The sequence below is a fragment of the Engystomops pustulosus genome, chromosome 7, assembly GCF_040894005.1.
Source record: "Engystomops pustulosus chromosome 7, aEngPut4.maternal, whole genome shotgun sequence".
Taxonomy (NCBI): domain Eukaryota; kingdom Metazoa; phylum Chordata; class Amphibia; order Anura; family Leptodactylidae; genus Engystomops; species Engystomops pustulosus.
This window is the reverse complement of record NC_092417.1, coordinates 63,717,446-63,741,666: the sequence shown is the minus strand read 5'-3', so window position 1 is coordinate 63,741,666 and position 24,221 is coordinate 63,717,446. Positions and strand designations below refer to the sequence as shown.

The window sequence follows — 24,221 nt, the reverse complement described above, 5'->3', positions numbered from 1 at the left end:
AAATTTATAAAGATATAGTCGTGTCCCTATAGAGTACTGCCACCTATACATAAATGCGTTAAATCCAGATAATCCTTTACAAGTGCCTTGCAGAAGAGTCAGGTCGCAGCAGACAGGCAGGAATAGAAGGTAATAGGAGAAAGACTGTCCTATTTCATTAGTCACAAAAAAAGAAAAATAAAATTAGTCTTGGGTCATCTGAAATGAAATGCTGTCAATCTGTGTGACCTTTGAAGTGGAAATGTTGAGCCAAAACCCAAAGAAATATTTCTAAAACTAGACACAGAGGTTTCAGGAAAGCCCCAAGTATGTATTTTAAGGCTGAGAATCTAAAAAGACGCAGAACAGTCAATGAGGATCTAATCAGAAAAAAAACAAAGCATACAGTAAAACCTCTTCAAAAGACAACCTCTTTGAGAAGACCAGGGAAGGACATGCAAGAATGTGCATGTCTTAAGAACTTAAAAAAAAAAGCAGAAATTTGAATGCAGCTCAGGATGCTACCAAGTATAAAATGTCACTCAAACTGCTGCAAGATAAGCAGCATCTGCAGAGTTTGCTATTATTAGATATAGATCATATCTAGACATAAAATAGAATATTTGATTTCTCGTCTTGTCAAAAACCGTCTCTCGTGTACTGCGACGAAAGAGAGGAGTCTGTGTACACAAGTTACAAGTAATTTTATTCTGATTAAAACTACATTTCTACCCTATCCAAAGGGTCTCATTGCTGGTGGTCTGACTGCTGGGACCACAAGCAATCACAAGAGCAGTCGTAAAGATGTAATTTGGTGCTCATCACAGGTGTCCTGATTGCTGTAGGTCCCAGTGGTTGGCAGAATTCTGAAAATAAACTATAGTTAATATAACAGCTGACAATTTATGGTAATCTATAAGCAAGATAAATAAGGAAATCCCCTATATCATATAAGGAAGGTTTTTTTGAGGTTTCAGTTGTTGATAAATACAAAGGTCATTGCAGAGATTTGTTTTCTTCATGTGAACTGCGGTAACCGAATGAAAGCTATGTTTATAGCAGGGTGGAAAAAAAATTCCCAAGGGAGGTGTGACTACTAGTCTGTTTAAGTATACTATGAAGTTTCTATAGGCGTGACAATCCAGCAGACACACGGAGAGAGTTTATAGGACTAAGTCTAAGACATGATATGACTATCCAGACATAACAGTCCTGGATGTAATGAATTTAAAGACCCCCCCCCCCATTTTGTGTAAAACCTTTCAAGGAAGATTTACATTTTTTTTTTAGGGAACAGAATATTTAGTGGCGATTTCATAAATGTTACATCAGAGGATTGTTAAGATACCATTTCAAACCCTTAGGTAGAAGATGTATGCTTTCAGCACAGTTTTTAATGTCTGGAGCTAAAAATTGCTGATATATATTAATAGCCTGCAAAGATCTTGATAATGGTGAGGAAATTTAACACAAACAGTAAAACATTAAAGGGTGGATTAAAGGGTGGGTACATAGGGTGTGCAGACAACGCGGGAGAAGAATAGGAGGCCAGCCGGAATTGGGGAATGGGGGAGGGTGAGTACAATGGTATTTGGCATTTGTTCCGATGTATTACTGGGCTTGAGGCGGCTGAATATAGATGTATTACCGGGGGGGTTAGTGGCTGTAGATAGATGTATTTCTGGGGGGGGGGGGGGGTGTTGGCTGGCATCTATATAAAGTATTACTGGGGGGTGGCGACTATATAAAGAAGTATTACTGGGGGGTTGGTGGCTGTATATAGATGTATTACTGGGTGGTTGGCAGCTGTATATAGATGTATTACTGGGGGGTTGGCGGCTGTATGTGGATGTATTACTGGGCGGTTGGCGGCTGTATGTGGATGTATTACTGGGCGGTTGGCAGCTGTATATGGATGTATTACTGGGGGGTTGGTGGATGTATGTAGATGTATTACTGGAGGGTTGGTGGCAGTATGTAGATGTATTACTGGAGGGTTGGTGGCAGTATGTAGATGTATTACTGGAGGGTTGGTGGCAGTATGTAAATGTATTACTGGAGGGTTGGTGGCAGTATGTAAATGTATTACTGGAGGGTTGGTGGATGTATGTAGATGTATTACTGGAGGGTTGGTGGATGTATGTAGATGTATTACTGGAGGGTTGGTGGATGTATGTAGATGTATTACTGGAGGGGTTGGTGGATGTATGTAGATGTATTACTGGAGGGTTGGTGGATGTATGTAGATGTATTACTGGAGGGTTGGTGGCAGTATGTAAATGTATTACTGGGGGGTTGGTGGATGTATGTAGATGTATTACTGGAGGGTTGGTGGATGTATGTAGATGTATTACTGGAGGGTTGGTGGATGTATGTAGATGTATTACTGGAGGGTTGGTGGCAGTATGTAAATGTATTACTGGGGGGTTGGTGGATGTATGTAGATGTATTACTGGGGGGTTGGTGGATGTATGTAGATGCATTACTGGGGGGTTGGTGGCAGTATGTAAATGTATTACTGGGGGGTTGGTGGATGTATGTAGATGTATTACTGGAGGGTTGGTGGATGTATGTAGATGTATTACTGGGGGATTGGTGCATGTATGTAGATGTATTACTGGGGGGTTGGCCGCTGTATGTTGATGTATTATTGGTGGGTTGGCGGCTGTATGTATATGTTTTCTGATGGGATAATAGTGTGCAGAATGATGTATAAGTATGCTACATTCAGTGGGGGCCCACCAGACTTTGAGCCCCGGGCCCCCGTCAACCTCATTCCAGCTCTGGTGATATCACCAGGTCCAAAACCTTTTGCAGCTATTAACAAAGATGGTCCTTGTCAACTGGTGGAGCAGGAAATTGATGTGGATTGACTTCTTTCCTGGATCTTTATGTGACATTTAGAAATAAGGAAATGCCACTTTCTGGTAACATTGTGTGACATTACAGTGGAAACTGTGAGGTTACATGTCATCTTAAAGGGCTCCTCTAGTCTGAGTTGAATAAAGCAACTTTTTTTTTAGGATGGATACCTCCTCACCCCCTATTTTATAAACATAAGCTTATATCCAGTTTAGATCTTCTGTTAGTAGTATCAACCTCTTTCTTGTCCAGATAGTTACTGTAGGTTTTTTTTTTGTTTTTTTTTTTTAGCAGATGTACTTAAAGGGAACCTATCACCAGGGACCTCATTTTCAGGTTGTAAAAGCCCATTACAGCTGCATTGCAAATATGCCTTTATGCATTCTCTAAGCATTTGCATTACACTGTGTAGTCTCAGGGTTTGGGCTTTGGTTTGGATGCATTTAAAAAAAACAACATGTGAATTATCTGTGTGGCAAACTGCTCAGCTCTTGGCCACCACCTTTGTGTTCCTGTTCCGCTCCTCCCTCTCCCACTGATGTCAGCTCACCAGGAGCACAAAGGTGGGGGCCAGTAGTTGAGCTGTTTGCAGCACAGACAAGCCTTTTTTTTTTTAAATGCATCCAAACCAAAGCCCAACCCCTGGGACTACCCAGAGGATTCAGTCAGGTGTGAGGTAAGTTATAACACACAGTTAAATTGAAATGCAAATGCTTAGAGAAAGCAGAATTGCAATGCAGCTGTAATGGGCATATGCAACCTGTCTTTAGTGAACATGAGGTCCTTGGTGACGGGTTCCCTTTAAATAGAATTTTTCAACTTAATGTTTTCCCTCTACATGTTTTGAAAATAACAAAAATCACTTACTCAAAATAGGTGTAGGTGTATGGTATAATGGTAGAGGAGCTGCAGCTACATAGCTCAGTTATTACTCAGAGAACAAAGCATCCAGAACAGCCAGAATCAGCAAAGCAATAAGGATTCCAAGAGTTGGAACCTGTTGGTCATCAATATCAGTAAGGTATAGACCTGGGACACGTGAGGGGGAGGGATTTATCACAGTTGTAGGCTGGAATAATGGCGTACAAGCTGAGACTTGTGCCAGCGTATGATAAATCCCACCCATGGATTGGAATCACTATGAAAAGTAGACAAATAAGATGATTTGTGTGATTTTCATGCTGCTTGGTGGGAAGAGGTGAATTCCAAACCCTAAATCCCCAGTAGTAATTGACCCTCTGAGGCTTCAAAATTCATTATGGAAATGGCTGGTAATGCAAATTGCAGGATAGTCATTGGCTAACCCCTAGCAATTCCACCATGTGTGCCTCTTGCCTTAAGGTGGGTCTACCTTCACCAAGCATCGTTTATTGTTAGCATGTTACAGAGCACTGCTATTGGCACTATTCTACCTCCTCCCAGTGTCACCCCATGCTTGTCATAAAGACAAATCTCTTGCTTATCTTATGTGGATGGTTGTGGTCCAGACATTAGCATATGGATTAAAATGGGAATGTCTAATATACAGCATCATTAAAATTGTAAGGATATGTTGGAAATGACACTATGAGGGGGATTTATCACAAGTTTCTTAGAGCAGATCTGTTCTAGTTGTTCCAAAGCTTGGCTATTATTTTCCCACAGAAGTTTATAAAATTAAAGCTGAGCTCTGATTGGTTTCCATGGGCAACTATAACAGTTTTACCTCAGAAACTTACGATAAATCTCCCCCTATATTTCTCTACAAAATGCTGCCAGTGGATTATATTGCTTGTGAGAGGTGTGGACTTTCGGGATAGGGATGTAATATTACCACTGTACAAGGCATTAGTTCATCCACAAATGGAATATGCAGTTCAGTTCTGGGCACCAGTCCATAAAAAGGATGCCCTGGAGCTGAAGATGGTACAAAGGTGAGCTACTGAGCATAGGGAGTCTCAGTTATGGGGAATGATTTAAAAAAATAGATTAAGGGGGAGATGATTAATTTATATAAATGGTCCAAATACAAATATGGTGGAAATTAGGTTAAATTACATCAAAAGACCCTGTAATTTGACAGGGGGCACTGTCTCTGTCTGGAGAAAACAAGGTTTAGTCTTTGGCGCTCGTCACAGTAGGAACAGCAAGGAGCTTCAAAAGGGGCTTAGATGCCTTCTTACAGCAATAATATTGATGGTTATATTATAATATATATACAGAATATAGAACTGTGCTCCCTCACATCCCTTCCCCTCAACCCTGCCCTCTCCATAGCGATGGAGCACCGTACCGCTGCCATAGCTATGTATGGGATCGTATATCCAGCCACAAGTATACGTCCCCACATGACCAGTGTGAAAGGGGCCTAAATGTGTTACTGTTAGTAAAGCTCTTGAGCTCACATGGTTGTCTAGAATGGGTGGATACAAAAGTTGCAATCCCCCTAGGTGTTAGGATACGCCTGTTTCCCACCCAACACTACAAATTACAGTTTGATATAATGGTCCTGCTGATATATTCGAGCATGTAGTGGGGCAGTTCTACACCAGGCTGGGCTGTATTTGCGACTAGGCACTGGGGACATAGTGCTAATGGTGTCCCACTTTCCACTAGAGAAGGGGGAAAGGGCAGCCGGGGAGTGGGATATTAAAAAAAAAATCCACACCACCTGCTGTATACACAGCTGAGAGCCGTGCAAAGGACTTACGGTAGATGCTTTTTCCAAGTGGACTAAAGGACCTCCGATGATGTCATGATCATTTAACCAGCCTTGTGTGGAAGGAGCAACTCTTGAATTTACACAGAAAGCATGAAAATCCACGGAAGATGTGCTGTTGATAAGACAAGGTATAGGGCAGTGGTGGCGAACCTATGGCACGGGTGCCAGAGGTGGCACTCTGAGCCCTTTCAGTGGTCACTCAGGCTGTTGCCCCTGCACAGAATTAACCAGACAGGACTTGAGGGATCCTCCTGCAGGCCCAGGTAGCCCAGGACGTGAGGGATCTGGGTCTACCTGAGACTGCAGGAAGAGAAGGTGTGGACATGGTCAGATTATCATTGGAGCCATTGAAGCTCCTGCTCTTGCCCCCACAATTCTTCCCATTCATGGAAGCTCCAATGGCAATCTGAATTTTCCCACCTTCTGTCAATGATATTGGTGTCCTCAGGAGCGTTGAAAGCTGTGGTATACCACAGAGCAAAAAGATTTTAATAATGTAATTGCTAGAATTGCTGTGTTGGCACTTTGCAATAAATAAGTGGGTCAGAATTGCATTTTTGGCACTTGGTCTCTAAAAGGTTCGCCATCACTGGTATAGGGGGAGGTAAAGCAGCTATGTGGCTTTGAGGGTGCAGGCTGTGTGTGACATGGAGTAGGGATAGTGGGGGCGCAGGCTATGTGACATGGTAGGAAAGTGGGGGTGCAGGCTGTGTGATGAGTAGGAGGGATTTGGGGATGCAGGAGATGGCCAGTAAGGACTAGGATGTCATGGGAGAACAGGAGAGGTTAGTAGAAAGTTTTTTTTAATTTGTCCAAAAATCTAACGTTACTGTATATGTTAACCAGGATTGCAATGTAAATGTATTAACCAAGACATATCCAGTACCCTCATGATTAATACATATATAGACAGACACAGTGATTAATAATAGGGTATTGTCTGTATAAATATATCCACACATAGTGGTATAACAATCCCACACAACCCCTTAAAAATATAGGCAATACCAGTCCAGAGAAGCACTGCCTAATACATACAAAGGTGCTCACCATCAGAGAATTTGTATTTCTCTACGTGATGGCAATTTTTTAGACTGCTGACTATTTTAAATGTGATATACATCTACAGTGTATTTGTCTGTAGGAGCCACAGGTCACATGACAGCATCAGAACTGGGGACCTCCTGTGATGTCCCATGACCTGCATAATTATGGTGGATGATGGACGTCCTACACAACACTCCCATGTAATGGAGGGGTTTGCCAATGACATCCACACACATGCAGATGTCCTTGGCATACCTCTCCAACCACTGACATGGGAGTGGTGTTCCCAAAGGGGGAGAGCATACAGTAATGAGTGCACAGGCCCCCTTCTTCCCCCACAAGTATGCAGGACACGGGACATCACAGGAAGTAGGAAGTCCAGCAGTCACATGACCTACGGCAGCTACATCATCTATACCAGTGAATGGTGGAAAGACACACACAATATACTGCAAAATAAAGGGGTACAATGAGAAGTACTATGGCCATGAGGCCAGAGTACAAGTGCCAGCTCATATACTCAGCATATGAGCTGGTACTTGTAGTACTCCAGCCTCATGACTATAGTATTTCTCATTTTACATTTCTCTGGGAAACAAAACACAGGTGGCACCATAGTTTGGGGAACTTTCCCCGCGGCACACCCGACCATGTGTTGCGGCACACTGGTTGAAAATCAGTGATCTTTACAGTAAGATTAATTCTGTAACCCTATCAATATAAACCTACTTCTCTATAGATATCAGCAAGCATTTGGCCAAAAGCTTTCTGAAGTGTATGGGTAGAGGCATTAGAATGATGGCACAAAAAAGGGGGGTAAGTACTGTAAGTGACTAGGGCAGCATCAACACACTAAATACTGCCCTGACGCCAGGTCTGGCCATGCGCCTGGAAATGCGCTTATTATTAAGCCAGAAAACGTGATAAATCCCCCCCCCCCCAATATATCAGTAAAGGTCAAATCAACCTGATTGGAAACATAACCTAGTGCAGTGATGGCAAACCTTTTAGAGACCGAGTGCCCAAACTACAACCAAGACCCGCTTATTTATTGCAAAGTGCCAACACAGAAATTTTATTTGTGATTTATACTCCTTTCTATGTCACAGTTTTCATTGATACCAGCCCCCTGAGGACACCAATAAAGCAGAAAATAGTCCCAGGTAGAGCTGTCACTTTAAAATACCTCTGCACAGCAAGTCCTGGGCTGTCTGGGACTGCAGGAATATACCTGGAGTCATCTCTGGTGATGGCCTGAGTGCCCACAGAAAGGGCTCTGAGTGTCACCTCTGGCACCAGTGCCATAGGTTACCCATCACTGTACTATGGCCATGAGGCCAGAGTACAAGTGCCAGCTCATATACTCAGCATATGAGCTGGTACTTGTAGTACTCCAGCCTCATGACTATAGTATTTCTCATTTTACATTTCTCTGGGAAACAAAACACAGGTGGCACCATAGTTTGGGGAACTTTCCCCGCGGCACACCCGACCATGTGTTGCGGCACACTGGTTGAAAATCAGTGATCTTTACAGTAAGATTAATTCTGTAACCCTATCAATATAAACCTACTTCTCTATAGATATCAGCAAGCATTTGGCCAAAAACTTTCTGAAGTGTATGGGTAGAGGCATTAGAATGATGGCACAAAAAAGGGGGGTAAGTACTGTAAGTGACTAGGGCAGCATCAACACACTAAATACTGCCCTGACGCCAGGTCTGGCCATGCGCCTGGAAATGCGCTTATTATTAAGCCAGAAAACGTGATAAATCCCCCCCCCCCCCAATATATCAGTAAAGGTCAAATCAACCTGATTGGAAACATAACCTAGTGCAGTGATGGCAAACCTTTTAGAGACCGAGTGCCCAAACTACAACCAAGACCCGCTTATTTATTGCAAAGTGCCAACACAGAAATTTTATTTGTGATTTATACTCCCTTCTATGTCACAGTTTTCATTGATACCAGCCCCCTGAGGACACCAATAAAGCAGAAAATAGTCCCAGGTAGAGCTGTCACTTTAAAATACCTCTGCACAGCAAGTCCTGGGCTGTCTGGGACTGCAGGAATATACCTGGAGTCATCTCTGGTGATGGCCTGAGTGCCCACAGAAAGGGCTCTGAGTGCCACCTCTGGCACCAGTGCCATAGGTTAGCCATCACTGTACTATGGCCATGAGGCCAGAGTACAAGTGCCAGCTCATATACTCAGCATATGAGCTGGTACTTGTAGTACTCCAGCCTCATGACTATAGTATTTCTCATTTTACATTTCTCTGGGAAACAAAACACAGGTGGCACCATAGTTTGGGGAACTTTCCCCGCGGCACACCCGACCATGTGTTGCGGCACACTGGTTGAAAATCAGTGATCTTTACAGTAAGATTAATTCTGTAACCCTATCAATATAAACCTACTTCTCTATAGATATCAGCAAGCATTTGGCCAAAAACTTTCTGAAGTGTATGGGTAGAGGCATTAGAATGATGGCACAAAAAAGGGGGGTAAGTACTGTAAGTGACTAGGGCAGCATCAACACACTAAATACTGCCCTGACGCCAGGTCTGGCCGTGCGCCTGGAAATGCGCTTATTATTAAGCCAGAAAACGTGATAAATCCCCCCCCCCCCAATATATCAGTAAAGGTCAAATCAACCTGATTGGAAACATAACCTAGTGCAGTGATGGCAAACCTTTTAGAGACCGAGTGCCCAAACTACAACCAAGACCCGCTTATTTATTGCAAAGTGCCAACACAGAAATTTTATTTGTGATTTATACTCCTTTCTCTGTGACAGCTTTCATTGATACCAGCCCCCTGAGGACACCAATAAAGCAGAAAATAGTCCCAGGTAGAGCTGTCACTTTAAAATACCTCTGCACAGCAAGTCCTGGGCTGTCTGGGACTGCAAGAATATACCTGGAGTCATCTCTGGTGATGGCCTGAGTGCCCACAGAAAGGGCTCTGAGTGCCACCTCTGGCACCAGTGCCATAGGTTAGCCATCACTGACCTAGTGTGTACAGAGGATTGCCTGCACTGACACAATGTAACAAGCTATACTGTAACAATAGTTCCTTCCATTCTTGCACACTACAATGCCTCCTTCGTACACCATAACTGAATCAATCCTGTCTATAGCTAACATCCATTTTTCTTCCTTATACAGATACTTATAATTTAATTTATTCTGTCTAAAACTGGCCTTGAGCGAGCGTCTGTGTGTTTGCCTATTTCATTGGAAAAACAAGCTTCATTGTGGCTGTGGTCAATGAAAATTGATACATTCATTATGCTCTGATAACGCCAATCCTTTATAAATAAGTGACAATAAGGACCTGTTCTTATATAGGGTATAGGTTACCTTATAATCTAAGCTTAACTAAAAGGTGTTCATAATGTCCACCAGGTAGACATGTAAAAAAGCTCTAAATGCAAGATGGCTTGAAGAGATATTCCTGACACAAGGTTATGATCTTCATTTCATAGGACCATATTATAGCTCAGCACAGCACTGTAATAAGTCAAAGGTGTTTTCACGTATCCCTCATGTCATGGCATGTTCAGTGCTAAATGACAGCATTGCTGTATTATCTCCATAATATATATGTACATATAGGGGCAATGTACAATGGCAAAGTGCAAGCCCAGGGAAGTGCCACCACCCACTTGGCGACTATGGGGGCTCCCGTACTTACTGAACAAGTTGACGGAATGAAAAAAACACCCACCAAATCCAACATTCATTAACCCCTTCGTGTCTATGCCATTTTAGACCTTTAGGACCAGGCCTGATTTTTAAAATTTGCCCTGTGTCATTATAGGAGGTTATAACTTTTTGACACTTTAACATATCCAGGGGATTTTGAGATTGTTTTACCGTCACACATTGTACTTCAAAGTAATATTCAAATTTTGATGATATCTTTTGTGTTAAGTTATGAAAAAAACTTAAATTTGGCAAAAATTTCTAAAAATTCTTCATTTTCATAGTTTAAAATGTTCTGCTTTTCAGGCAGATAGTCATAGCACCCAAGTAACTTTATAACTAACATTTCCCGAATGTCTGCTTTATATCGGCATAGGGTTTTATGCATCTTCTCTCTTTTCTAGGTTGTTAGGAGGTTCAGAATTTTGGGAGCAATTTGCTCATTTTTATGAAAAACGCCAAAACCCTTATTTAGAGGCACCTCCTCAGCTTTAACTGACTCTGAGAGGCCTAAACAGCAGTAAACCCCCATAAATCATGCCATTTTAGAAACTACACCCCTCAATGTGTAAAAAATCAACTTTAAGAAGTATGTTAACCCTTTAGATGCTTCACAGTGGTTAAAACAAAATGGAGGTCTAATTTACAAGCTGTCATTTTTTTTAGACAATATATTAATTTTGGCCAAAAATTAAACCGTCACAATGTATTAAATTACAAAAAACTCCACAAAGTTTGATACCCAACGTCTCCCGAGTCAGAGGATGCCCCATATGTGGTGGTGACTGCTGTATGGGCGCACGGCCGGGCATAGAACGGAAGGAGGCGCCATTCAGAGCAGATCTGCAACGTCACATCTTACAGGCTATAAAATTTTCATTTTTTTGTAATTTGGACATATGGGGGATTATTTTTTTGTGGATGAGATCCACTTTTCAGGTACATCATTTACAGGGGGGCTCAATAGCCAATAATCATATTTTATTAACTCTTTCTTGGTGATGGTTAAAAAAATCATTAATTCTTGTTTATGGTTTTTAGCATTTTTTTCCTCGGACATTCACCGTACCATAAAAATAATGTGTTATCTTTATTCTATGGGTCATCACGATTACGGCGATACCCCATTTACATGGCTTTTTTATGGTGAACTTGTTTTGCAAAATATAGAACTCATTTTGTGAGACACTTACTTGTTTTTGTATCGCCATGTAACAATGGGCAGAACATTTATATTTTTTTGTTTACAGCGCTGGTTTAGAGCTTATTTTTTGCGGGACAAGCTGTACTTATTCTTGGTATCATGTTGGGGTACATTTTACTTTTTGATCACTCTTTATGCACTTTTTATGCGGTCAGATGTGAAAATTTAATAATTTTTGTGAGGTTTTTTTGTGTTTTTTTTTTACGGCGTTCACCGTACGGGTTCAGTGACCATTTTATTTTATTTGACGGGTTGTTACGGACATTGTGCTACCCAATATGTTGTGGTTTTTTTGGTGATTTTCACTTTTTTTATGTTTTATATGATTACTGCATGGGACGGGACTTAAGGGGACTTTTATTCTTTTTAAATAATTTTTTTTTAGTTGCACCTTTTTTTAAAACTTTTTTTTTACTGTTTTTTTTTGTCCCAGGGTGGGACATGAACAAGTGATCATTTGATCACTTGTTCATTGTAATATGCTGCAATACTAATGTATTGCAGCATATGACATAGTCAGCCTATGCATTCTGATTGGGCTGACAGCTGCACTGTTAGATCGTGCACAGTGCACGATCCTAGCAGGCAGCTGCCATAGGCAGCCCAGGGGACCTGATCGTGCCTCTAGGTTGCCATGGCAACGATCGGCACCTCTGTGCCCTGCACAGAGGGTGCCGATCGTCGCGCCAATACACCATAGATGGCGCGGTCACTATGACCGCGGCGTCTATAGGGTTAAACAGTCGCGATCCCGGCTGTTACTGCGGGATCCCAGCTACCGCGTACCGCTGGGATCCCGCGGCGATCGCAAGGGCTCAGCTTCTGAGCTCGGGCGATCGCCATGACGTGATTCTACGTCAAGGTGCGGGAACTACCCGCATCCTATGACGTAGAATCACGTCATGGTGCGGGAAGGGGTTAAATGTGAAATGTCCTGCAGCATTCGGTACTTGGTGCCACATTGGGGCTCATTTACTTACCCGGTCCAGTCGTGATCCAGCAGAGCGTTCTCCGACGAGGATACGGGTCTTCCGGCGATTCACTAAGGTCATGCGCCCGATGTCCACCAGGTGTCGCTGCTGCGCCGAGGTCCACCGGAGTTCGCCATCCTATTCTTGGTGCATGTGAGTGATCGATTTTGCAACACAATTTTAAATTCCGCGGTTTTTCCAAATCCGTCGGGTTTTCTGACGGCCACGCCTCCCCTCCCCTCCCCCCCCCCTGATTTCTGTTGCGTGAAAACCGAAGCGATTGCGGTGAAATCCAATCACGTGCGCCAAAATCCCGGTGGAATTCGCCGCAAAACAGAAAAAGTCGGGAAACCCAACTAAAGTGCGGCCGTGGAGCCCTTAGTAAATGAGGCCAATTGTTTTTAAAGGTGAATCTTTAATATATAAAGATTCTTATTCTTATATTTATTATTATTATTATTGTATTATTTATTATTATTGTTATTATTATTATTATTATTATTTATTATATAAAGATTCATTTGTTGTACATCTATCAGCCATATTGGAGCTTTTTTTTTCTGTCACCCAGTCTTCCAGAAGGTTCTTTCTCCTCTCAATCATGTGATGGCTGTGAACCAATCAGATGGCTTACCTATCTCACAGCATGAGTTCTATACGTTAGAGAGAGATAAGGCACATTTATACCCTAATTCCTCTGTTTAATATTTGTGTTTTTACTAACATGTTACATATATACTATAACGGGGAAGTAGGGGTTTATGGAGAGGGCTCAGAAGCTCCTTAAGGTGCATAGAATACATTTTTAAGTAGCCTGCAGAAAGAGAAAAGGGAAGGTCTGGCCAAGTAGACTTATAATTAGATAGATCATAATCAGTGGCGCAACTAGAAACTGATGGGCCCCAGTGCAAAGTCTTTGCGATGCCCCCGACTATAATGTATGGTTTCTAGTACTGGTCTCCTCATACGGGAAAGTGACACCTTATGGGCCCCCTAAGTCTCTTGGGCCCAGCTGCAACCACCCCCTCTCCACCCCCTCAAATTACACCTCTGATCTTAATTATTTTTGTGTTTTTGAATAAATTCTAATTTATCCAATACAATACTCCAAGTATTGTCTGAGTAATGAGTTGTTATTCTGGGCTGAAATCTGACCAGTAGCTACACTGCAATGTAGACATGTTCATATAGGTTTCCTCCAGTTTTAGAAAAGTGCCTCCCTAATGCACTGTCGCTCACGGTGGGGACAGCAAAGACCTGATGTTTGCGCTGCTGAATATGTTGCCGCTACATAAATTATGAGATGTGAGTTTTTCCCAATCTTACAGAAGTACAGGATGTTCCTCTTCCTATAATGCAGAGACCTCTAGCTATCAGCAGAATTACTGCACACTCAATTACATTCTACAACCGTTTCATTACTTCATAGAATCACACAATAATGTCATGTTCCTGGTCCAATCAGACCCGCACTAGACAGTACATCCATAATATATTCAGAGACTCAAGCTAATGTATTATCATCCTCATACAAGTCATTATCATTCAATCTTATACTAACCACACTTTCAACAAGACATATTGTAGTGGAAGACCATGAATGAAGGACCTCACAAAAATCAAGCCCTTTATCAATGTGATTCACAGATCTACAGAAAACACAGACTATATAATTAGGATTACTGTTGGATTTTATGACCCCATTGTTTTACATTCCAAGCACATTAGACTAAAATCCATCCTCCTTGAAACCCCCCACCATTCTCAATTTCCCTTTTCCTTGGGATGACACAGCATCTGGACACAGGAACATGTCATTTCAGGATAAGAGTCATGAATATTTGCACCATGATCCTTCCTTGTATGGCATATACCTGACGCACATCCCTAAATGGCTCAGTCATATATTTATCCATGTAGTCATCATACTGACTAAAGCTATATTCACAGACTTTCCCATAATCTAATCCCCACAGATAGATAAGATATGTGCTGTATGTCTGATCCATAGCTAGATCTTTATAACACTGCAGTATCATTAGCCAGGTGGGGTATAATGATCTATGGATCTGGATGCATTTGGCTTGTTGATCTAGTCTTAATGATTTTGTCTATTGAGATGGATATGTAAGAAAACAATGTCCCTTTCACCTGCCCCATAGCTAGCACAGAGTATAACCTTCTTTGCAGCATTAAAAGTCAGCACTCCCTGCCCCTGCATACAGGGTGCCAATATCAGCACAGGAGAAGGATGAGTGCATTTTGCAGCTGTACTTAGTGTGAAAACCATACAAAGCAGTTCATTTCCCTAAGGTGCCCCCAGAACCTTATCCAGAGCACTAAGGTCACACATCCTTATGGTCTGAATTATACATCAGAAGAATAACATATGGTCAGACTTACCTTTTTCTTACTTTATTGAATTCAGTGCAGTTACTTGGCACCAGGTCTCTAGATTCCATTGTAAAATAAAAACAAAAAAAAATAAAAAAAATTTAATGAATCAATGAAAATTAAAAAGTGAATTGCAAGCAAAAGCAAGCTGTGAGAGGATGCAGGTAAGTGAGCAGGTAGCCATGGGTATATACAGGAGATGCTAGCATGTTATCTGCAGGATGCTTGGAGGAATGAGGCCATTGCAGTGGTGAGGGGTCAGGGGAGGAACAGATGCTGCAGCTGCAGATTCTATAGCAGACAGCATAGCACCCATACACTGCTGTACTCCGGCTGGGTGCCACCAGTGCACAGGGGTATTGCCTGTTTAAAGGATTGACTGAAAGAATAAAAATGAGAGTGCAGGCAGAACTCGCCCCCTTTTGGAAATAGTAATGGTTGAGCCCAAGGAAAAAAAAAAGATCAGGCTGGGCAGTTTTACACAGCAGTCTATGGATAAAAGATACTATTTAAAATGTAACATTTCCCTTTAGCTACAATGTAGCAGAATACACAATGTGTTATGTAATATGCTGCAGAGGAGAATTAGATATAAGATACTGACATAATCCAATCAGCAATTGCAGGAATATTAACAACTGGCAATACAACATAAAGGTGTTTATATATAGATTTACAACTCACAATTCATTAACCGTATGATGTAGGAAACGAAGCAATGACATGTATTTATGTATATGTGTATCTATGTATTTATAACATATCCACAGCATATGTCAGTAACACATGATAGGTCGGGGTCAGAAATAAACAGACCTAATGGACGCCTTCAGCCTTTGGTTTCTGCTTTCAGGGTCAGCCACCTGACCCGGACCCCTAGCAACTAGCCATGGCTATGATTGGCCAGGGGGACACCAATCCGGAAATATGTCTGGATCAGGCGGCAGAACCTGAACCCCGAACGTGAACCCAACCATTGGTTCTGCCCATCTCTAGTTGCGGTCCCATCTCATCATGTCTATGGGAGTGATGAAAATAGTTGAGCAAATAGACTCTTCATTTGGCCCAGCGGCACAAAGAGGGGCAGCAGACTCTCCTCTGGGTTTGGAGAAAGCCCAGAGGGATCTGCACCTATTATGTATTTGTGGCATATCACGTACTATATTGCATCTCCAGCTCAATGAAGATGTAGTGAGTGCCGTTTCTAAATGGAGTCAAAGCCGTACATGTGACTGCACCTTTAAGCTGTTGGACATACACAAGGTAACTGGCCTTTGGCTAGCATGAGGGTTCGGCCATACACGGTGCTGTATTGTGTTTACAAACTCAATGCAAGTTCCCAGGGGAAGAGCTTAACCAGATCACATATGTGTTTCCATAGATGTGTAAACTGCACCCGATGTTTTGCATTGTGTCACAGATCTTTTGATCTAACGACACCCCTGAATGACCCAATACCTGATGAAATGTCTAATGAAATGTTAAATGCTAAATTAGAAATAGTTGTTATTATAATACTAGTACAAATTGTGATTATTCAACTTTAAGTACACAGCTCTAATGCAGATCTATGGGAGGGATTATGTGTCAGTCGGGATACTCTCCATGATGGTACAGGTTGCACCAATATACTGAGAGGTTCTGGCCTCTTAGCAACTCATGTACCCGGACTAAGTGCCAGGTCCTGCCTAGAATTCTGTAATAGCCTATGCCAGGATCCTGGGAAGCCAATCTGGTCTACTCCCCATCCCTCCATGCCCACTTGGGGTAGTGGGATAAAAAGTCAATTCCTGGCCTCTCTCACTTACTGCATATAAACATGGGGGTACATTTATGCCAACAAGGTATGAAAAATGTACAAATCCTGGTGCATGACTATTCTTTTTAAACTTTTTGAGGGTTTTAACCCTCAAAAAGAACGACCTGCAGCAAGTCCAACCCGCTTTGCGGCGGGCTCTGGTGAAAAACGGGTACCTCTTAGATTTCTGGTCCCAGGTGTTGGCTTAAGTCATCGTCCACGGTAGTCCAGTGGGTTCACTACCCCTGAAGCCAGACATTAAGATCTGTCCATGGACCCTGCCAAGGTCCCGCTGTCTAAACTGGCTGATCTTACCACTGTCATGTTCCAGCAGTCCCAGCAGATTGGCGTGCAAGGGGAACAGCTTGGTCAAGTCACCGCCATCTTGCAGCAACTGATGGCTACTCAGCAACAGCATCAAGTCCCTGCGGCTCCTCCTGCTACTCCGGTTAGCCTGCCTGCCGCTGAACCTAGGGCGAGAATCTCCATGCTGTCAAAGTATAATGGGGACCCCAAGTTGTGCAGGTGCTTTATCACCCAGTGCTCCCTGCATATTGAGCTTATGCCATCTCAATTAGTCACGGAACAGACTAAGGTGGCATTCATCATCAGCCTCCTCTCCAACAAGGCCCTGGCATGGGCTACTCCTCTCTGGGACAGAAAAGACCTGGTTACTGCTGACATCACCTCCTTCTTTGATGAGTTCTGGTTTGTCTTTGAGGAACCTGCACAGGCGTCTTCAGCTGAACTTATGTCAGGGGGACTCATCTGTTGGTGACTATGCGGTTTGGTTCCGTGGAACGATGCAGCTCTGACTACAACCTTTAAACAGGGACTTTGGGGACAAGCTAAAGGCGCACTGTCAGCACGTGACCTGTCATCTACTCTGAGTGAGCTCCTCTCTCTGACCACTTGGATTGATATCCTCTTTATGGAGCGCGCTGAGGAGCAATGTCTCGAACAAGCGCAAGTCCGGGTTTGACGGTTGCCTCACTTGGCTCCTGCCTTCCAAAGACCGGTTCAGTCTCCTGCCGTGACAGCTCCAGAGGAACCAATGCAGGTGGACAGAGCTATCTTCTCAGGAATGTTCCAGGTGACGCCTGGAGATCCTCTGCCTCTATTGTGCCAGCCCGGAACAGTTCCTCCAGACCTGTCCACTCCGCCCTCAGCATCCGGGAAACGCTTGCACCTAGGGTTCTTGGGAGAAGCATCCCTTGGTGAGAACAAAGCTTCTCCACGTCTGAACCTTCCCATTCTGCTCAGCTCAGTAGCAGGTGCTCAGTTCCGGGTTTCTGCTTTCTTGGACTCCAGTTCTGCAGGAAACTTTGTGGATGCTGCTCTGGTCTCCCAGCGTCACTTCCCTGTGTTCCGCCTCGAGTAGCTGTGTTCCCTGGTAATTTCCTCTGTCAGTGGCCAAATCCTCTCCTGTCCGGTCCAGTATCGCACTGAGCCTTTGTTCCTGCAAGTCGGAGTACTACATAAAGAGAGACTGTCTTTCTATGTGCTACCACGAACCACGTCTTCCCTTCTGTTAGGTCTTCCGTGGTTGCAGCTCTACGCACCTGAGTTTACCTGGAAGACGGGGAAGATTCTTCTTTAGGAGTCTGATTGCCAGTCTCGCCATGGTTGCCATGGTGGTTCCTCATCCTGTCATGGTCTCTTCTGTGGTCTCCAAGCCTCTGGAGGGTCTCCCATCTTTCTTTCAAGACTTTGAAGACGTTTTTTCGAAGATGCAAGCCGAGACTTTTCCACACTACCACCCCTACGACTGCCCTGTTGATCTGCTGCCGGTTACGTCTCCTCCTCAGGGTCAGGTATACCCACTCTCTGTGCTAGAAACGCAGCTATGTCAGACTACATCAAAGAGAACCTGCAGAGGTGGTTCATACATAAATCCTCTTCTCCAGCTGGTGCAGGCTTCTTCTTTGTAACCAAAAAAGGATGAGTCACTCCGTCCGTGTTTAGACTATTGCGGTCTTAACAAGGTCACCGTTAAGAACCGCTAACCTATGCCATTGATCATAGAACTGTTCGTCCACCTACGTGGAGCCAAGGGCCTACAACCTCATCCGTATGTGCGAGGGAGATGAGTGGAAAACGCTTTTAATACTCGTGATGGTCACTTTGAGTACCTGGTGATGCCGTTTGAACTCTAACGCACCAGCTGTCTTCCAGGAGTTTGTCAATGACATCTTTAGGGACTTGCTATATACCTGTGTCGTGGTCTATCGCTACAATATCCTGGTGTTGACTCCAGACCTTGAGTCCCACATACGCCAAGTCCTCAGTGGTTTAACGGCCAATCGCCTTTACCAGTAGTACTACATGCAATACAGAGCTTTCTGGATTTTGAAAATTACTACCATCAGTTTATTCTGCACTTCTCCTCTCTTGTGTCTCCCATCGTGGCACTCACCAAGAAGGGCGCCAAACCCGGCTCTGGCATCAGGCGGCTGACGAGAACCTCTGTGATGCAGCTTCACAAGCTGTTATACTGTACAGGAGTACATCCCCCCTCATTCCTCTGCCAGCAATTGGAGAAGGGAAGTGCTCCTGCACAGTGTGAATCTACAGCACAGAGGGGCTCTGGTAACATATAAGATATAAGAAGGAGAACATAAACAACAAATAGAAGAAGATTACCACAGCCATGGTGTCTGGATCTATGAGTAAGTTCCCCTGGTCTATCCTGATGTATTTTGATGGTAGATTTCCTTTAAAGTTTCTTATGCATTTAAAGAGAACCCGTCAGGCAAAATAACCCCCCCCTAAACAAAATATATTTTCATAAACTGCCATTAGAGAGCATTGCCTCTATCCCTTCATTGTCCCTCTTCATGCCTGTAAACTTAAGCAATGAGGTGCTAAAGCTGTATGCAAATGACCTGTGAAATGTCCAATGTCATTAGCATATTAAAGCTGTCCAGCTTATTCATGCATGGGAGGCACAGCCACACCCCCAGTGCTTGACTGACAGCTGCTCCATGTAATGGCTGCTCCATGTGCTTGCTGGTGGCCACGCCTCCTGCAGCCTGTGTGTATATGGAAGAGATACAACAGCTCCAGGATGCAGCCATGTATATAGCAGAACATGTCAGGTACATGTGTAGCTGATGTCTGTGTCTCTGTGTATTAGGAGGATGCAGCATGTCAGCAGATGCAGCACACAGACTAGTAATGCTTTACTATACATTACACACAGACATGAGCAGGGGGAGGAGAGGGGAGGGGTTACAGGGGTGACATCACTGCCTCTGACCATGTGAACAGCCTCATTTAAATAATAAAGAAAAGATGATTTTGCAATGATTAATGTATGAATTGATTAGATTAAGGCTGTGATGGGATCCTTGTGACTTGCGCCAACAGGTAGAGGTGACAGGACTAGTGACACAGACCTGATGACAGGTGTCCTTTAAACAAGAATTTGTACAGCTCACTATGCCACAACCCAAGTATATCTCCTTGTTTAGGGAAGAAACTAGAGATGTGATGGAGAAGGAGCTGAGCAGAGCAGTACAGTGTCCTAATTGCAGGCAGCATGCTATAGAGCAGGAGCAGCTGAACAGATCAGATTATAATAGTGTCTTATCTAGAGGCTACATGTCGTATAGCAAAAGGGTCTGAACAGATTAGACATAATTTTCTTTCAGCAGGAAGCATAGTATAGAGCAGGAGCTAAGGGGATTCTGATTGTAAATGGTGGCCTAACTGCGGCACATTATAGAGCAGTAGGAACTGTGCAAATCGATATATAGCTTTATGGAAAAGACTGTAGAACTATGTTGTGTCCGTGAATAGCTCTACCCTTCTATTCTCTCATGTAATGGGGTGGTCATATAAAAGCAGACCTCCCTATGTCATGTGCATATGGAGAGAGCAGCCCTTAACACAAGACACCCTAAAACACAAGTTGCACTGAACCTTTTGCCACTAGAGTCACACATGGTTTGTAATGAGATGAGCAGGGCGACTGTGAGACCAAGTGCAGTGCTCGCTCACCATATTGGTCATCACTCAGCTTTTTCAGGATCAGATGTAAAGGCTTGACTTAAGAAAACAGAGGCATTTAAATGCAATATAATTTATTTTTCACTTGCTCAGACTGTGCCAATGTAGAACCAAGATGAGAGAGGAGGACATATAATAACCCTGGTATACACAGTCTACAGCATTACAATGTTTTTCTCCCATGAGTCTTTGGGGCTACCTGTTATTCTGTCATGACTGTAGATTTTATGGTTCTAATTACTGGCAGAGGGAACACATTGTAACACTTGTTCTTCATTATCAAATGGAAGAGATAAGTGGTTAATTCTTGTTTTTTTCACAACTCGTCTTGGTAATGGAACATTTACGAGACAGAAAAACAGAATATAACGTATGAACCAATGTAAAATATCTCCAGGATCAGGAGAGAACATGCTATTACTGCATAAAAAAATTCTCTACTGAAATCAAAATTCACAAGAAGTATATCGCACATTTTGGCGCAGAATAAAACTACATATCTCATTTCATATATTGCAGCATATAAAATATGCAGTGATAATCCATGGCATATACATAGGAAACAGGCTGATCCCTATTCCCTACATGAGAACAACTGATCATATCTTCCATTAATACCGTGGATGTGTTCAGTCTTTGGTTGCAATCAAGAACCCAGCAAATAAAATGCCACGTTGCAGATCCGTAGGGCGCGTTCACACGTTGCGTTTTGTCCTGCGTTTTCATTGCGTTTGAAACGCATTACAACAGCTGAGGAGAGGTGATTTGCCTAATTACTGTTTACATTTGTTAACACAATGTTTACACTTACAATGTGTTTTGTAAACAGAAACGTTAACAGTAATGTAATTAGGCAATTCACCTCATCTCAGCAGTTGTAATGCGTTTTAAAATGCAATGAAAATGCAACCAAAGCGCAACGTGTGAACGCGACCTTAATCTGCACGGATGCTGTGTCCACAAGTTCAGGTTTTGCAGCTGTGGATTATATGGGTGAGAAATATAATTCAGATGGGTGAAGCCCCCCCATTTTTTTTCCACTCCACTCCTGGACATGAAAACCTGAACATGTGAACAATGCAAAACACCAGGTGCTGGTTACAGATCACATGCGTTTCATTAGAAACGCATATGTGATTGGGACAAGCCACGCCCCAATCGCAACATGTGACCGCACCCCAAGTGTCTGACATTAGGTAATATTCTTTAATAACAGGCAGGTAAAAGGATGTATTCAACATTCAGATCCCTAATGATCACCAAAACAGGGGTCCAGTGTTTCCCAATTTAAACAGAGATAGGTGGGGAGAACATGCTGGCTGCTCTTTTCAAAGGGACATCGACCACCAGGATAAAAGACTATATGCAAATCAGCCTGAGGGGCTCCAGGCCCCATTAACACATATGGAGCCTGGAGATGCACCAGTTTCACATCATTTGATCAGTCAAGTTCGCTGTGCGCCCTGGCCAGAATGACTGACCTGAACACTGCTGCTGCAATCACGCGCTCCATTTACATTGTGTTTAGAACCAAAAATGCTCGGGGGCGGAGCACTGCCCGATCACATATGCATTTCCAGTGCAACAATTGGTAACGGCCACCCAATGCTTTGCATTGTTTACATTCACTTGTTACCGATCACTTTCATTTCAGTTGAAACGCATATGTAATTGGGCCAAATCCCATTTTCACACAAGCAAGTTAGATCAAACTCACTACATGAGCTCCCGGAATGTCAGGCCTTGATCACACATCACATTCCTAAATGCAGTACTAATGATATTTGAAAAGCTTCAGGGAGGAGCTTGGCCTAAGTTAACATATAACATTGCATTTCTATATATACAATGTTAAGGGCAATGTCATTAGCTCCTTCATGCAGCCTCTGAATTGCATTTACAAATTAAAATCAAATGCTGTGTGTGAACAGTCTCAATCTCTTGTGACTATTTTCCCATGAAGCAGTTGCAGCCTTTATATAGATGCTCATTTTGAGAGCCTTGTACCAGGATATGGAGCTATTCCTTTTCTCTTGCATCAGAAGCTTCTTTACATTTTCATTCCAGGATGTCAACTGCTTTCAATGGCAGAGAAAGTATTTGGATCTGAGGTTAATTGGATCCCCATGGCAACCCACAGTTAAATGAACAACTTCAGAAACAGTACACACTCTTCAACACTAGATGGCACCAAACAAGAACTTTTCAATGAGCAATGTCTGAAAAAACAACTCAAGAACCACTAAAGGCTAAATTCACACTATGTACTACAGTACGGCGGACATAGAGCGATGCTTACCCCCCTCTCCATAGGAATACACAGCGCAGCATTCTGTAGAAAGATAGGACATGTCCTATATTTCTATGGGCTATGGATAATAATAATAATAATAATTCTTTATTTATATAGCGCACACAGATTACGCAGCGCTGCACAGGCATGTCAAATTGGTCCCTGTCCCCATGGGGCTCACAATCTAAACAACCTAACAGTATGTTTTTGAAGTGTGGGAGGAAACTGGAGTACCCGGAGGAAACCCACGCAAACACGGAGAGAACATACAAACTCTTTGCAGATGTTGACCTATGGGTACAGTGGCGCACCGTACGGCGCTGAGAGGCCATAGAACTGTAACTGACCTTAAAAAAGTTAGGAACAGAGGTTTAAAGTATCAATTAAAAATCTCATTGACATCAATATAAATTTTATGTAATCCGTTATGCTCCTTTGCGGCAGGGATCCATTATCTATGTTTTTTGTTTTTTTTTCTTAAACAGAAAAAATGAAGGAGGCTTCCGTACTTTTACTCAGTGTAAAAAAATAAATAAATAAATATGCATGGATAAGAGATACCTGCCTAAACGGAACGCAACAGATGACACTAAATTTACATTGAGGTCAATGGGATTTTTAATTGATACGTTAAACCTTCATTCTATTTTTGCCAAGGAGGTAAGGAACGGTAGTGTGAAATTAGCCTAATTTAAGAATTAGCATAATATTTAGGTTTCAGAAAACTCCTCTCTAGGGCCACATATATGACTTGGTTATCTTAGGCAGGTCTATTTTCTAATTTGATAAAAACATCCAATATTTGTGTAAAAAAAACGAAAAAAAAAAAACCCACAAGTCTGTGAATATGGTAAAAAAAATAAATGAAATGAAGCAGTGATGAGCTTGTGCAGGTCCCTCCAGCTCTACCAGGAAATCACATTCATATTATAGCACCTGGCTGTTTATAGCTCTGTAATGTCTTGTTGTGTAAAGCACAACCACCATTGTTTGGACCTGCAGGGCATTTTCTCCCACTTTACGCAAATCGCAGAAAAAAAAAAAAAGGCGGGTTGCAGATTTAGCACAACCAGTATTAAACTTTTTCTTACACCGAGAAGGGACTGACATGGATTAGAGCCAAATTTTAGAGGGTTTTTTTTTTTTTAAAGAAGGCAAAATGTCAAATCCAACTTGCACATCTGGAATACCCTGATAAAGCTGGAGTTGGCCCAAGGGGAAAGTGGAGTAGGTTGGCAAAAGATGCAAACAAG

General features: G+C 42.7%; 1 protein-coding gene across 3 annotated transcripts in view; it reads right to left on the bottom strand.

Moving 5' to 3' along the window:
- Positions 1–15,195, bottom strand: part of TRAF3 (TNF receptor associated factor 3) — a 100,005-nt gene extending 84,810 nt beyond the window's left edge. For 2 of the 3 annotated variants that reach the window (XM_072116225.1, XM_072116226.1), the window contains exon 1: positions 14,876–15,195. The gene's annotated coding sequence lies outside the window, so the exon portion shown is untranslated. The remainder of the gene's footprint in view (positions 1–14,875) is intronic. The other variant, XM_072116224.1, reaches the window with a different exon arrangement.
- Positions 15,196–24,221: the final 9,026 nt, after the last annotated feature.